Here is a 15,266-nt window from a genome sequence, read left to right on the forward strand (position 1 = left end):
CCGAGCAAAATCGAAAGTCGTCAGATCGGGCTCAAACAGGGGATAAGCACAAATATGCGCCAAAAAATTTTTTCCGGCCGTCCGGCCATCCGCCGTGGTTCAATCATAAATTGCAAGAGAACGGTAATAGATAGAGACTTGCGGTAAACGGAAAAGTTTAAATATCGACTGGAAGACGTCCGATTATGACGTCAAATTTTACTCCCCACCCCCCCGTCCGCCATATTGGATAACCTCCAAATTTTGTTTTCGCTATATCTCAGTCCTTGTAATAGCTAAAAACCTGAAATTTTTATATGTTGTAGGGGCCATCAAGAACTTTCCAACGATGCCTCATTTTCAAAAATCGGTCCAGCTGTTTAGCCAATATGGCCGCCACAATTTTTCATCGAAAATCGACCATAAAGAAGGAAATTTTTTAAATTAATTTTCTATATTATTCTGTAGGAGAGATTGGGGTTAAAGAAGTCATTTAAGTGTTTAGAAAAAGCTCAAAATATCATATTTCCCAAAAAAATAAATCGCTCATTTCTTTAGGAAATTAACTACCCTATAACTCTCTCTCAGATCATTTTGCTCTATCAAGCTAGGAAATATGATATTTTAGGCTTTTTCCAAACCCTTAAGTGGCTTTATAAGCCCCGCCCTCCCCTATATTTTATATGTTTTAATGTTATATGTTCCAACCTTGGCGGTTTTCATATTGTTTGTTTTCTTAATTCATGTGTGTGTTTAATTTATGTCTCTTATTCAAATTTGGATTTGATATTTTCCTATCCAATTTTTTTTTGTTTTTGATAAAATTCTTAACCAAACTTAGCCTAAACCCCCTTACCAAACCTTTGTGATATAAATAATTATTGATCTAAGATGCAAAATAGAGATTTATATGTTTTTAGTCTATTTGATTTTATTGATGTGTCTTTCATGTGATAAATACTTATTTGTTATATTTTTATTGATTGATATTTTTGTTCTTTCGTAAAAATTTTCCATTAATGTTTTTATGTGTTCTTTGATTGTTGGCATGTTTGTTATTTCATGTAATTTTTTGATTGATAATAATTTCTTTGTTATTGGATTGAATTTAATATTTTGTGTCATTCTAAGACGTTGATTTTGGATTGTTGAAATGAATGTTTTGTAAATATTTACTTTTAAATTTACAATACTGTGTTCAAATGAGCCCGATCACGACTTTGCATTTTGGAGTTTACACAAAAGCTGTTTTTTCTTTGAAGAAATAATAAGTAAGTTCATGAAAGAGAACTTAGCTCATCATGAAAGAGATCTCAGCTTATAAATATAAAAAAAATATGTATCATATGCCTTTGCCTTTGTAATCATAAAATAATGTCTTTTTATCGCATATGTTACATTCGAAAATCACTGAATCAGCAATTCTCTTTCAAATATCAAATCGATTCTTGTACAAATTAATTTTTGATTTCAAAAGTAATGAAACGGGATGAAATTATTATCTGGTTTCAATACATATGAGAGAAACGCCCTCACTCATTCCCACATTTCCGGGATGTTTTCGATGACAGGATGGAATATTGTGGATATCCTTGTGGGTAAAAAGGGTTTCAACAAGAATATTTTGCATGAACAAAGGTTAATTAAAATGACGCGGTTACATGACGGGCATGGTTTATTGAATTTTCAGTGCATTTAATATGGATATTTTCGAGCACCACCTCTCTAAATATTTTCACCTGGAATGGAAAATTTCCTCTGTTTTTGATGTTTATTTTACGCAAAATGCTATACAAGAGGTGATTGAATATGCACGGTGCAATGAATTCATTTGGATTTGGATTAGAAAGATCGAAAATTGAAATTTTCAATTTTATAGACTTTATGAATTGGAAAATGGATTAAAATTATTCAAGCATACAATTTTATACGTTAAACAAACGTCAACCATTGATGAGTGAAAAAATACTCATTTTTAATTTTATTTTACAATCGCACAGATTTTTTTCAACTTATCATGAAATTGTATTAAATAAATCTATATTTTGTCATTAAAATAAGCATATACTAATGCAATGGTTCTGATCAATAACACTTCTCAACGTTCACTATGAATAAATTTTTGGATTTTTTTGAGACGCTGAAAACAAAAATTTATGTAGTTCATAAGGAGCGGTAATAACAATGCTCTAAACCCTTTCCGCGATTTTAGTAAACTACTAAATCGATTCAAAATAAACGATAAAATGGTGGTTTTGTAGAATTCGCCGTACCATAAGATTAAACCTTAGATATGTGAAGTTTAAGGGACGTTTTCTTAGAGGCTTAATTTTATTAATATCATTCTTTTTTAATATGAAAAGGTTATACCTATCATTTATGTATGAACTTTATATATTTTTTTAATTTAGTTAGGTTTACCATACATAATATAGCTTTTTATTTAGAATTCTAAGCTTTATATTTTATGAAAACTTCATTTTTTTTCAAAATACTTTCACTCATCTGTGGTATTCAATATAAGGAGTGTGTTTTAATTAGTTTCTATGGTATATTAAAACTTATGAATAGAACGACGACTTCATATGACCACACTGTATTTCTTAGAAGATCTGGTGTGCAATTGCATGAGATGGCAATAAAAATTGTATAAATTTTTCTCCTACATAGATATAACAGAGTTGTTTAAGTTTACAGTCTCATTTAAAAGTAGATACACTGAGACATTAACCCACCTTCAACCTCTCAAATGCACTGCAACCCCATATAACAATTAATTTAATGACGCAATTAATTATGGTGAACCTCATTTCGTGGCAATTTATGAATAAAACGTAGATGTATATAGTATATACATTTATGTGTATACATATACTACGTATAGAGCTTATGCAGAGAGGAAATCACAGAAATGAGGGCAAGGTGTAGTACAATAGAGACAACAATCGGGAGGAAGTAATAAGAGATAAGTGCTCAAAGTAAATTCATTCCTGCTCTCCGCGAAAAATTTATTGTCCGTTCTCTTTCATGCTCATCTGTAACTCTTTTGCCAAGAATTTTTGATTTATTGAGGTCAATTATGCAAAGTCATTTTGACGTAAATTATATGTTTAGAATACGAAGCATCCTTTCCCAAGTTGCTCTTTGGGAAAGTATGTAAATCCCGCAATTATCACTTCATTCGGTGAGTAAAAAAAAAGTTCTCTTCACTTTTAGGCACCGATTTTATCAAAAATTCTACACACGCAGATATATTTATTAGGATTCTGTGGGTAAAATCAATACTGGTGGACTACACTGCGAAAAATAGGATAGTACAGCAAATTGTGGAAAATTCAAAATCAAAGCTGAGACATCTTAATATATAAAGCTGAAAAGTCTGTTTGTTTGTCTGTGACACATGAACTCCATCACATTGTGCATTCTGATAGTGGACCTAAACAACAAGCATTTTGATAAATTTTGTACATAACATTATCATAAAAGAATTGTTAGAAAAATAAGGTGAAAATAGAAATTAACTGATATTACATACATATATGTATGCATGTACGTACATACATAACTACATTTCCTATGTGAAAACATTTTGCGATGACAATAACGCCTGACGGTAATCAATACAGTGGCAATGCGAGATATAAAAGGGAGACAGCAACAATATACTACCCTCACACCTGTTACCATTCCCAACACTATAAGTACATGTGTTTTAGGGGCTGAAAGTTGTTGAGTGTTTTAGAAGGAGAAGGGTGTGTAAACAACCCATGCTGTATACTCTAGCGACACCAATAATAACACAAAATCACTCACACTTATATTCATCTGACCAGATAGTGATTGATTGCAGAAACATAAAGTTGGAAATGTTTTCCATCTTATTCAACAATAAGTACCTAGCCTAAAGTTCCACTTTTTCCTTACGGCCAGAAAAAAGGTGTTTGTCCTTATTATTCTGGATTTTTAACCTTAAGAATTTAGATTCATTCTCACACATTATTGGTACCTAACTTTGAAGACCCTTCTTAAAACTAGGGCTCGGACTTTCGATCTGAACATCGAAGCTTCGGTGATTCGAAGCATCGAAGCATATTCGAAGCACTGCAAAAGAACTGCTTCGTTATAAAAAAAATTCTTAAGGACATTAGTTTTTTATTAAAGGCGCTTCGCGCTTGAAGACACCTTTAAAAAAAAGATTTTTAAAAAAAAAATTCTTAAAGACATTAGTTTTTTATTAAAGGCGCTTCGCGCTTAAAGACACCTTAAAAAAATAATTTAAAAAAATAATTTTTTAAGAACATTAGTTTTTTATTAAAAGCGCTTCGCGCTTGAGGAGAATTTTATAATAAAAGTTCTTCAAGCTATGCAAATTCACAAAAAGGCACAGCTCAATTGTGCATTTTTTAAAACGTGTTGTCCATCCGCTTCGAATACCTAAAATGCTTCGAAGCTTCGAATATTTCAAAAAGCTTCGAAGCTTCGAATATCTAAAAATTACTCGAAGCTTCGAATCTTATTCGATTATTCGAATAATCGAAGCATTTTAAAAACGAAGCAGTTCTTTTGCAGTGCTTCGATTTTTTCTATACACTTCGAAGCATCGAAAAGTTCGATTTTTCGGAGCCCTACTTAAAACAATTTGTAAAAGAATATCTTGTGATTTTCTTTATTTTTTGAAAAGTCTGTTTGTGGCACATGAACTCCTTCGGAAGGGCTAGGCTGATCGTAATGAAATTTTGTAGGGGGGGCGGGGGGGACAAAGCGGGTCAATATGAGTTGCAAGGGCTATATGGGATTCCGCTTTCCCCCCTTTCATAGTGCCCACATATAACAATATTTTTTTTTTATTTAATTTTTACCTACCGAAGGGCCAGAATACGGGTTTTATTCAAATAAGAATTTACTCACAAGTGATTGGAGGCTCGGGTTGACTAGTTGAATAATTAAGGATTAAGAACTTTTTAAATTTTACAACAATTTTAAAATGACAGAAACCAGAATATTTTTTTGTAATTTTAGTTTTAATAGACTTACTTAAGGTGAACTAAAATTTTTATAATACGCATATACTTGTTTCTTTTATATGGTGCTGAATAGCGAATAGAAACTTTCTTCTTAGCTGCAAAGAGATAAATTATTTCGGTCTTCAGAACATCCAGAAGAGTTGGTAGAACAATTTATTTTGGGTATCCCTTTCTTTGCTCGCCCTCTGAACAGAATCATAAATATGCTCAGAATTCTTAGAAGGGGTGTGTGATTTAATTCTGTTAACCCGATTTGCCTTGGCGAAAATAGGTTCTACTCGTAGCCCGGCCATGTCCTCATCTCACATAATATTTCCCTTTTAACCCATCCCCCCCCCTCCAACTCTGTAAAATTGTTTTGCTTTCTGTACCAAAATTTTCTCATAATAAAGAATTCATTCAAGGATTCATTCTTTATCCAAGGATATTACTTATTTTATAATAATATATTTCGTTCAGTTTCATATTTTCTACAGTCATGAGCTTAGAGGTAAAATTACGCTATAAAAAATATTCTCCAAAATAATTTATTGTTCAAAATTTGTCACTTCTGAATAATAAAAGTATATCGGTGTTACTGACAGTATAAGTAAATCGAATGGTATGATTAATGTTTAAATTGTCGCATGTTTTCTCACGCTATACAAAACCTTAATATTATGGCCTTAAGGCGGGCTATGCTTGATGTAGATATTTTATGTGAAAATTCATGGATTTTTTAAGGCGGTTTCTTTGAGTAAGCATCTCCGAACTTCTATATACAAGCACCAAATGGGCTCATCCTCTATTGTCGATGATAAAAAAGCGCCAATAGGAAGCACATCAGCCCGATTTAGAGACTGGCGAGTCACCATTCTATTGAACCCTGGAGCACCTGCTGTGTTAAGAAAATTGATTTTGTGGTATGCGGAAACACAACAGGATTGACGGTAAGGGGATGAAACAAATATCACAACGTACCTATATATATATTTTTTATTCATCTGTTTCTAAAGCTAATAACACAGCGAATAAGTGTAGGTACTGAGAAAAACAAACTTATGTGTCAAACTTAGTTCAAATTTTTTTTACGATAGATCTTTCTTTATGCTTAACTGTCTGACGGAATCAAGTGTCGGTTTGTTCAGTCCTTTAATACAATTTATATATTTCTAGCAATACAAATTGCATGTCTAAGCTGATAATTTTGAAATCATATACCTATCGCATGTCCTATGAAAAGTATGGTAATTGCCATACTATTCCTTTGTGATTTTCATATTTACAATGAAGTAAGAGCCGATACATTTTATAAAGAAATGTGCTTCTAAAATAAACACCCTAAGCACCAGTTTGCAAATAGTGTAATAGGGGAACATGGGGCAATTTGTTAATTTTAATTGAGAAATATATTTTCCTTGGTATGTAGGGGAGACCGGGGTAAAAAAAGTCATTTTCGAATTTTCAAATGCCAATTTCTCCTAAATTATAATTCGGAAAAATCGGAAAAATTAGGGTGCAAAGCCTTACCAACCTATAATTTTTGACAGTAATTTGGAGGTTATCCGATCAGTACTTTAGGAGTTAAAAATGAAAATAGATTTTTGGCCCATTTCCCAAACTTTTGTGTATTGAGAAAAACGCGTTTTCCGAACTTATCCTTCGGCAATTTTCCAATCTGATAATTTTTCTCACTAGCTGGGTTACTTCAGAAAACGTTGCCAAAGGTGTATTTTTCATTAACTTTTAATGATTTTTCTGTACAATTATTTGAATCAAAACATACCCCTTGGGGTAGATCGGGTCAACCCATGTAAATCATATGGGAGTTCGAAATTTTCGACATATTTTCTATCCATTCGTTGCAAAATGGCGTGATTGAGAAAATCGCAAAATTCTCTGTTTTCGTGAATAGAAAAGTGAAATTCCTTGTCGCGGATCAAAAGGTGAGAAGTTTAGCTATCAACTACTATCAGTCTCTCAGGTGAAAAATCTTTGGAAATGTCGGAAAATTCGACCGACTTTATTTAGCCAACTGGTGACTATATTTACCCGCTGCGTCTAAAAAAAGTCAGAAGCGGAAGGGTTTAGGAAAAGCTCGAAAACTCATATTTCCCGTTGAGATAGAAAAAAATATTCTGAGACAAAGTTGTATGCCAGGAAATTTCCTATGAAAATGACTTATCGAGGAAATTCTCTTGCCTTTGGGGAATCCTGCAAATAAGGATTTATGCAAATTGACTTTATTTACCCCGGTCTCCCCTATCGAGAAATTATTTTAATTTTATAATGACGACTGTCTTATAGGAAATTTTCCGGGCTACAATTTTGTCTCACACGATTTCTTTCTATCTCAATGGGAAAATGCATTTTCAGTCCATTTTCCGAACCTTGCGATTTAACTTTTTGCCCCAGTTACCCCTACATTTTTTTCAATTAAAATTAAAAAAAAAACATTTTTTAACGATAGGATGGTTTAGATTAAATATTATAATTTTTTAGCATTTTGTTCATGACAATTTAGTGCTATAATAGATACCTAAAAGTGACAGATAGGATAAAATTTATTCACAATGGTATAATGGTGAACACCGAAAAAAGATTAAATTGTTCAAATTGCGTATTTTTATTTGATAAGGAATTTAATCATCTTTCTGAGGATTTTAAAATTAAAACGATATTGATGGAAACTGCAACTGTCTGTTAACTCACTTTTACAGTTTATTCGCAGTTGCTAAATCCATAAGAAGTTTTATTCGCTGTGTGCAATCAGCTTGAAGTGAGTTATACGTTTCCATTTTTCATCTTATTTCGTTATATTATATACAACTTGAAATATAAGTAGTATGTATAAGCTTTTCAAGTACACATCTCTGCAGGTGCATTGTTTCGCAATTATCGCCCACGCTGAGGGGGAGTTATATGAGAATTATATCTCACGATGATATTTATACCGTTCCCAATAGAGCTGATTCTACTGAAATGCTTTCGTGTGAGCCGTTCTTATATATATGTATATATATATATATATATATATATATATATATATATTGTTGGGTCCAGAGATACAGTTTCCTTTATCGGACATCCTAGTGCAAACAAAAAGAGAAATAAATTTCCCGCTGAGAACGATGCGAAGGCTCATCCCTGAGAATGAGAAGGAAAATTCTCACCAGCTAAATCTGTGGCGTCATCAATAAATTTATGGGCATCCTCGTCCTTTTGGGGATGGGTCAGTTATTCGTATACTATATACCTGGGAAATGGCCACCACAAGACAAACCTCCACGTTCGCTATCAAGGAGCTACCAATTCTCAATGTCTGACATGCTAACGTTGGGTTTGTAGTAATTGTTCTCACTTGTGGTGGTATTTCGAACTACCCCATGTAATTTTATACAGTAAGTGATGCCTTATACATACAAAGCTCCATAACCATCCTGAAATTCATCCTAAATTTTCAGTTTTGTGTAAAACATACCGACTTCGAAAAGCAAAAGGGAACACCATAGGCCCCAAACCTTTATAGGAACAGAGATTTATATCGTCTTTTTTTTCATTTGTTTTGTAAACCAGAATTTCAAATGATTCGCATATATAATTCAATTTATTTATGAATATTTTACCGTTCCAAAAATATTATACTATTAATTTTTTGAGAAATCATCTGAAAAATCATCTTATCCGAAATAAAAATAATTTTCTTTGAAAAAGTTTTTAACTGATTTATAATTATTTTGTATTTTTACACTTTTTATTTATTATTTAACACTAGCTAATTCAAACCCTCAATCATGTGTGAGCAAATTTCTTTAAAAACTAAAATAGGGGAGAGTATATTTGTGGGGGGGGGGGGTGAACAAAAAAGTACCCCGAAAATTTTTAAAATAAAAAAAAACTGTTATCTGACCGTACAGCAGGTTAAAAATGTACTGGTAAGCTGACCAAGCTTACGGGAGCTGTGTTTCTTTCAGTGTACCAATTTTGTGAGAGCAAACTAGAACGCGAATTAATTTAAATACGCGCAAAGTCGGGAAAAGTTGAAAAGTCATACCCTAAGAAATGTTTGGAAGGCCATATCTCGAGAACGGATCCATAGATTTTCATAAATTTTTTTTTGTTTTAAAGGTCTCGAAGTCAGCTATAACATATCGAAAAATGAAAAAAAAATTATGTCGCCATTTTCGAAAAATTCGAGTTCGAAATTTTCGAAAACTTTGTTTTTGACTTTAGCGCCTCTTGCGGTCATTTCTCGAAGTTGCAATGTTCTAGACATTTGTAGGGTTTCTTGAAACCTTTCATTTGCGCTTGAGTTGATCAAGATCGGACTTGTAGAACCCGAGATATGACATGCCAATTTTGGAAGACTATATCTCGAGAACGGATCCATAGATTTTCTTCATTTTTGGCATGAAGCTAGATAATATAGTCAGCTATAACATATCAAAAAATGAAGCAAATCGATAATGGCGTTTTCGAGATATTCATCGAAAACTCATCGAAAATTTTGTTTTTGATTTTTGGCCCTCTAGCGGTCACTTTTGAAACTTCGGATGTTCTAGAGAGTTGTAGGGTTTGTTGAGATCTTTCATTTGACCCCGGGTTGATCAAAATCGGTCAAGCCGTTTTCGAGTTATGGTCGATTTTCGATGAAAAATTGTGGCGGCCATATTGACTAAACGGCTTGACCGATTTTCGAAAATGAGGTATCGTTGGAAAGCTTTTGATGGTCCCTACAACATATCAAAATTTCAGCCCTCTAGCTATAATAGGGGCTGAGATATTGCAAAAACAAAATTTAGAGGTTATTTAAAATGGCGGACGGGGGGGTGGGGGGGGGTGGATTTGACCTCATAATCGGATTTCTTCAGGTCGATATTTAAACTTTGCCGTTTACCGCAAGTCTCTATCTATCACCGTTCTCTTGCAATTTAAGTTTATAATCCGGACGGACGGACGGACGGCCGGACGGCCGGACGGCCGGAAAAAATCTTATTTTTGGCGCATACGTTTTTTGGAATGTGGGGACCCTAATTCGTGCTCATCCCAAGTTTGAGCCCGATCTGACGACTTTCGATTTTGCTCGGTACACAAAAGCTGTGTCTGAAAGAAACACAGCTAAAATGAGAAAATCACTTTTTTTATGAGGGCGCTTGCAACTCGTATTGACCCCCTCTACCACCATACCGAATTTCATCACGATCAGCCCAGCCATTTCGGATGAGTTCATGTACTACAGACAAACTTCTCAGCTTTATATATTATGATATATATGTACATAATGTACATATTATGAAAATTGAAAGAATCACAGTTCTAATATAGCTTTTTTGGTGGGAGCTGAGGTGCTCTCTCCGGGGGCGTCAAGGGTGCGTGTCAATCCAAGAAAAACACAATTTTCACCAGAGCTTTCGGCGAATCACCTCGCCTTCTTCTGTGGTCAATTTTTGTCTAATTTTGGATTCCGTCAATTTCTTTTTCTCTTTCAGGCAGTATAATGACCGGATGGGGATATTTTTCCGGGTTTTTGCAACGGTTGCAACTGCTACCAAATGAAAGTGTTTATGTTCTGTGCTCTGGGAAAACTTGAGAAAAACCCAGAAAAATATCCCCATCCGGTCATTATACTGCCTGAAAGAGAAAAAGAAATTGACGGAATCCAAAATTAGACAAAAATTGACCACAGAAGAAGGCGAGGTGATTCGCCGAAAGCTCTGGTGAAAATTGTGTTTTTCTTGGATTGACACGCACCCTTGACGCCCCCGGAGAGAGCACCTCAGCTCCCACCAAAAAAGCTATATTAGAAGCGGAAGCAAGTTGAAAGAATAAAACGCCAAATGTGAATACGAAGCGGTAACAAGACGATAAAAGTCACCGTTTCACACATCTCTTGTGTCACAATATAACAAAAAAAAGCCCCATGGAGACATTTTTCCAGGCGCTTTGTACAGAAGCATTCACCAATAGCATGTCAAAGAAGCGATAGAACGAATATATTGAAGCAGAGAAAGAAAATCAATGGTGATTATCATAAAATTGGCGAAGTGGAGTTTTGCATAAAGGTATACTTTTGTAAAAAGATTTTACGTGCGTCAATCCCGCCTTAAGACAATAGCACTACCCTTAGGGATTTTTTTACACATCTTAGCTAGTGGTATCATTTTGCAGAGTACTGATTCAGTTCTCATTCAAAATTGTAAAATAACTTATTTGACATAAATTTTAATATATTATAAAATGTTTTTCACAATTAGGACTAATTTAATTTTTGCGAAACTCAAATGTATAGGCATTAAAAGTAATCGTTAAGACATAAAGTATTGAATTTTCAAACATGGGATCTACTCTTTCCACTCATTATTATAAATGGGTGAGAAGAGTACATCGTATATGACGCTAACCAATACCTGACTGTAATAACTATAATATAATATAATATAATAACTGTATAATAACTTTGAATTTTCATTAGTGAACGTAAGATCTGTCTGCCTCAGATTTAAATTAATAATTTATTTTTAATCTGAATTAATGCAGCCTAATTTTTTATCAATTTTTAAAAAATATTTTTTTAAAATTATAGTAAACTAAATTCACATTTTCCAAGTATCTTACAACATTAGATACATTGTAATATACCAGGTAATATACACATTTGTTAGAATCTTAATAATAATTGAGATTGCTCTGCAAAATTACTCATAATTTAAATCATACTAAACATTCAGAGCTAATTCCAAGTAATTTGCAGCAAACCAATCGTTTTATGAACCATGTTTCCACAGAATTTGAAACTAAAATATTGCGATTGCGAAAGTGGCACAAATGCAATCTCTATTGCACAATATTAATACTAATTGTGGTATTAATAATGGTTGGAGAAGGTACTGCAAGAAGGTTAACGATAGACGCTACGATAAGCATATCGCTAATAAACGATTTACCCACAGAATAATTACAAAATCTTTTTTTAAGGTTTTCTTCGAATTAATTCATGCATGATTTATTTGGTATATATATATGGATGAATGAATCATTGTAATCTCTTTTCCTTAATTAGTTGGTATACCACAATCGTGGCATACCAAGTATTTTTGTTTGTTTTGTCTGCTTTGAAATAAAAAGTTAGTATTCTAAACTCTTTCTTTCTTAATACTTTTGGCCCCTAATTACTTCACTCGATCTAATGATTGCATTTATGGGAACGATTTAAGTGTATTATACGAAAATTAGAACAAGGAACGTAGAATGTGAAAGATTCTGTATAAGTTGCTATGTTCCATGGCACAATTTATAATAATTATGTTTTATTTTATCCAAAAAATGTAAGCACATGGTGATATGTCTAATAGAAGAAATATACGCTGTTCCAAAATTGTCTGCTATAACAACGGCGTGGAAGGGTTAATGCTGTATGATATTTAGAGAAGATGATAACAATATATATTTATGAAGACTTACACCTAAAAAATTTATCAGCGTAACTTATGGATCTAACGATGCAAACTATAGGAGATTTAAAAAGAATTTAATAAAGAGCTTGAAAATTGTAATTTTTTAGCTGTGTTTCTTTTAGACACAGCTTTTGTGTACCGAGCAAAATCGAAAGTCGTCGTATCGGGCTCAAACTTGGGATGAACACGAATTATGGTTCCCACATTCCAAAAAAAACGTATGCGCCAAAAAAAAATTTTCCGGCCGCCCGCCCGTCCGGCCGGATTATAAACTTAAATTGCAAGAAAACGGTGATAGATAGAGACGTGCGGTAAACGGCAAAGTTTAAATATCGACTGGAAGAAATCCGATTTTGAATAACCTCAAAATTTTGTTTTCGCTATATCTCAGCCCCTGTAACAGCTAAAAATCTGAAATTTTGATATGTTGTAGGGGCCATCAATACCTTTCCAACGATACCTCATTTTCGAAAATCGATCAAGCCGTTTAGTCAATATGGCTGCCACAATTTTTCATCGAAAATCGACCATAACTCGAAAACGGCTTGACCGATTTTGATCAACCAGGGCTCAAATGAAAGCTCTCAACAAGCCCTACAACTCTCTAAAACATACAAAGTTTCAAAAGTGACCGCTAGAGGGCCAAAAATCGAAAGCAACATTTTCGATTAGTTTTCGATGAATATCTCGAAAACGGCGACATTTTTTTTTTCATTTTTTGATATGTTTTGACCATATTATCTAGCTTGGTACACTGAAAGAAACACAGCTCCCGTAAGCTTGGTCAGCTTACCAGTACATTCTTTTTTTCCATAACAGTCACACTTCAATTTTCTCTATAGGTACATTGTGTGGACTGTGGACTCGAACTCTTTCGCATGGAATGCCTGAATAACGCTCTTGCAATTTGTCTTGACACGCACCTCCTTCTCTCCTAGAGAGATTTGAATCTACGATTGTGTGAGTGGTTGTGAGGGATGCCTCAACCATTCTGGACTATGGCGATGAAGTATAAGAAATGTTGGTCTCACAAAATACGGATATGACAGCGGTGTGATTTTTATACAGTATACCATTATTATGGGTAAGGTGGCTGAGAAATTGTGTATATAATAATAAAATGCAGACTAATGGAATTAATTTACCGGTGTTTTTCTGCATGAATGAGGTCTTTCCATCCCACCTACGTGTTCATAAATCTGTAAATGGTTCATAAAAGTCAAAATAAATACGGAATTGTGTGTGCACTAATCAGGAGATCCCGGTATAGGACAGCGTCTTCATCGAAGTGGATGGTACTAGTCCCACATCGTGCAGATAATCTAATTCCCTAATTCTCACTTTCTGCTCTGTGTTGGAAATTTATGGAGTGCCACCATTATTCCTTATAATATTCCCTCCCTCACAAAACTTGGTTAAGGTTGTTGCTGAAGAAATCACCGGACTGAATTGGAGCGTATAAACAAGGGTGTCAGAGAGACGGGGAAATGTGCCACATTTGACGCCTTGGCGGAAATGGGGTCAAGACGCACGCTGATCATACGAACAAACCCATGGCACAGAATGGACAAAAATATAATTGGATTACATGACCCTTCGACACTAAAATGTCATAGGTAAAAGAACGTGGACACTTTTTTCATGTTTTTCATCCACGACATGAACAGGTACAAATAGAGCAATAGCAACAATACACAAAATAGGCAAATGTAACTGACTCATTATACCATATGAAAATGTATCAAAAAAAAAAGAAAACGCAACAGGGGAGTTTCCACCCGTAGCACTATCTGAAACTGAAAAATCTGTCTGTTTGTTTGTTTATGGCATATGAACTCCTCAGAAACGTTTGGGCTGATTGTAATGAAATTCGGTATGGAGGCAGAGTAGGTCAATACGAATCTAGGATTCCGCCCCTTCCCTCCTTTAAATCATTAAATCATTCTTTACATTTCACTAGCCCTATCCCAGTCCCTAGGTCCCCATACAAATTTTCTACTTTTTTCTTTTTTCACATATCTATGTACCTACTTTGTACCCGTAAATTCTTTTATGTCGTTATAGTTGTGCAGAATAACAATTAAAAAGTCAATCATAACGCGTCCAGTTATAAGAGTTGGTGTCCCACAACGTATAGAAGTTAGTTTATGCGTTACAATACGATTTGTGATCAGTATTAGTAGGCAAAGGAGCTTATTCTGGCAAAAATATTTTCTTTTCTATCTATTTCGTCTTACAAGGGATTTTGTAAGATTTGGCATTCCCACAAAAATTTCTTTTTCATTCTTTTATAGTAACACATACACAAACCTCCGAAATTAGAACACGAAAACAGATGTCGCTGTTAAAATTTAAGTTTTATCAAACGAAGTGAAACCGAAGATAGACGAAGTGAAATAATAAGTTAATGTAAATAAAGAAAATGAGGTTAAAGTTAAGTGAATTTATCAACAAAACACAATGGATTATTCGATTTTTGGCAAAAATTTAATTCTTTTAAAGTATTTTTGCATTTTCCATGATAGATAAAGAGTTTATTTCTTGAATTTTTTTTATCTAGACTGTGATGGAAAAAAATTGAATCATCCGCATCATCCGGAACTTTTGGACATTCTGTAGCATCCACAAATTCCGGGAAGAGATACCCGGACAAGTCCCAGGCAGCATGAAATGTTTATTTAATAAGCAGAATCCCATCCTGGGATGCTGGAAGCATTTGTGAAAGAATGGAGTTTTACAGAATGGCCATAAAGGCATGAAGTCGGGAATCTAATATTCTTAAATAAAAAGGCTTTTCGTACTCTAACTTTTTGCTTTTTAATCTACACTA

At 33.9% G+C, this 15,266-nt stretch overlaps 1 protein-coding gene across 1 annotated transcript in view; it reads right to left on the reverse strand.

Moving 5' to 3' along the window:
* Positions 1 to 15,266, reverse strand: part of LOC129789294 (disintegrin and metalloproteinase domain-containing protein unc-71) — a 260,875-nt gene that overhangs the window by 231,942 nt on the left and 13,667 nt on the right. The gene's annotated exons all lie outside the window — the stretch shown is intronic.

This window comes from Lutzomyia longipalpis, chromosome 2 (genome assembly GCF_024334085.1).
Source record: "Lutzomyia longipalpis isolate SR_M1_2022 chromosome 2, ASM2433408v1".
Lineage (NCBI taxonomy): Eukaryota > Metazoa > Arthropoda > Insecta > Diptera > Psychodidae > Lutzomyia > Lutzomyia longipalpis.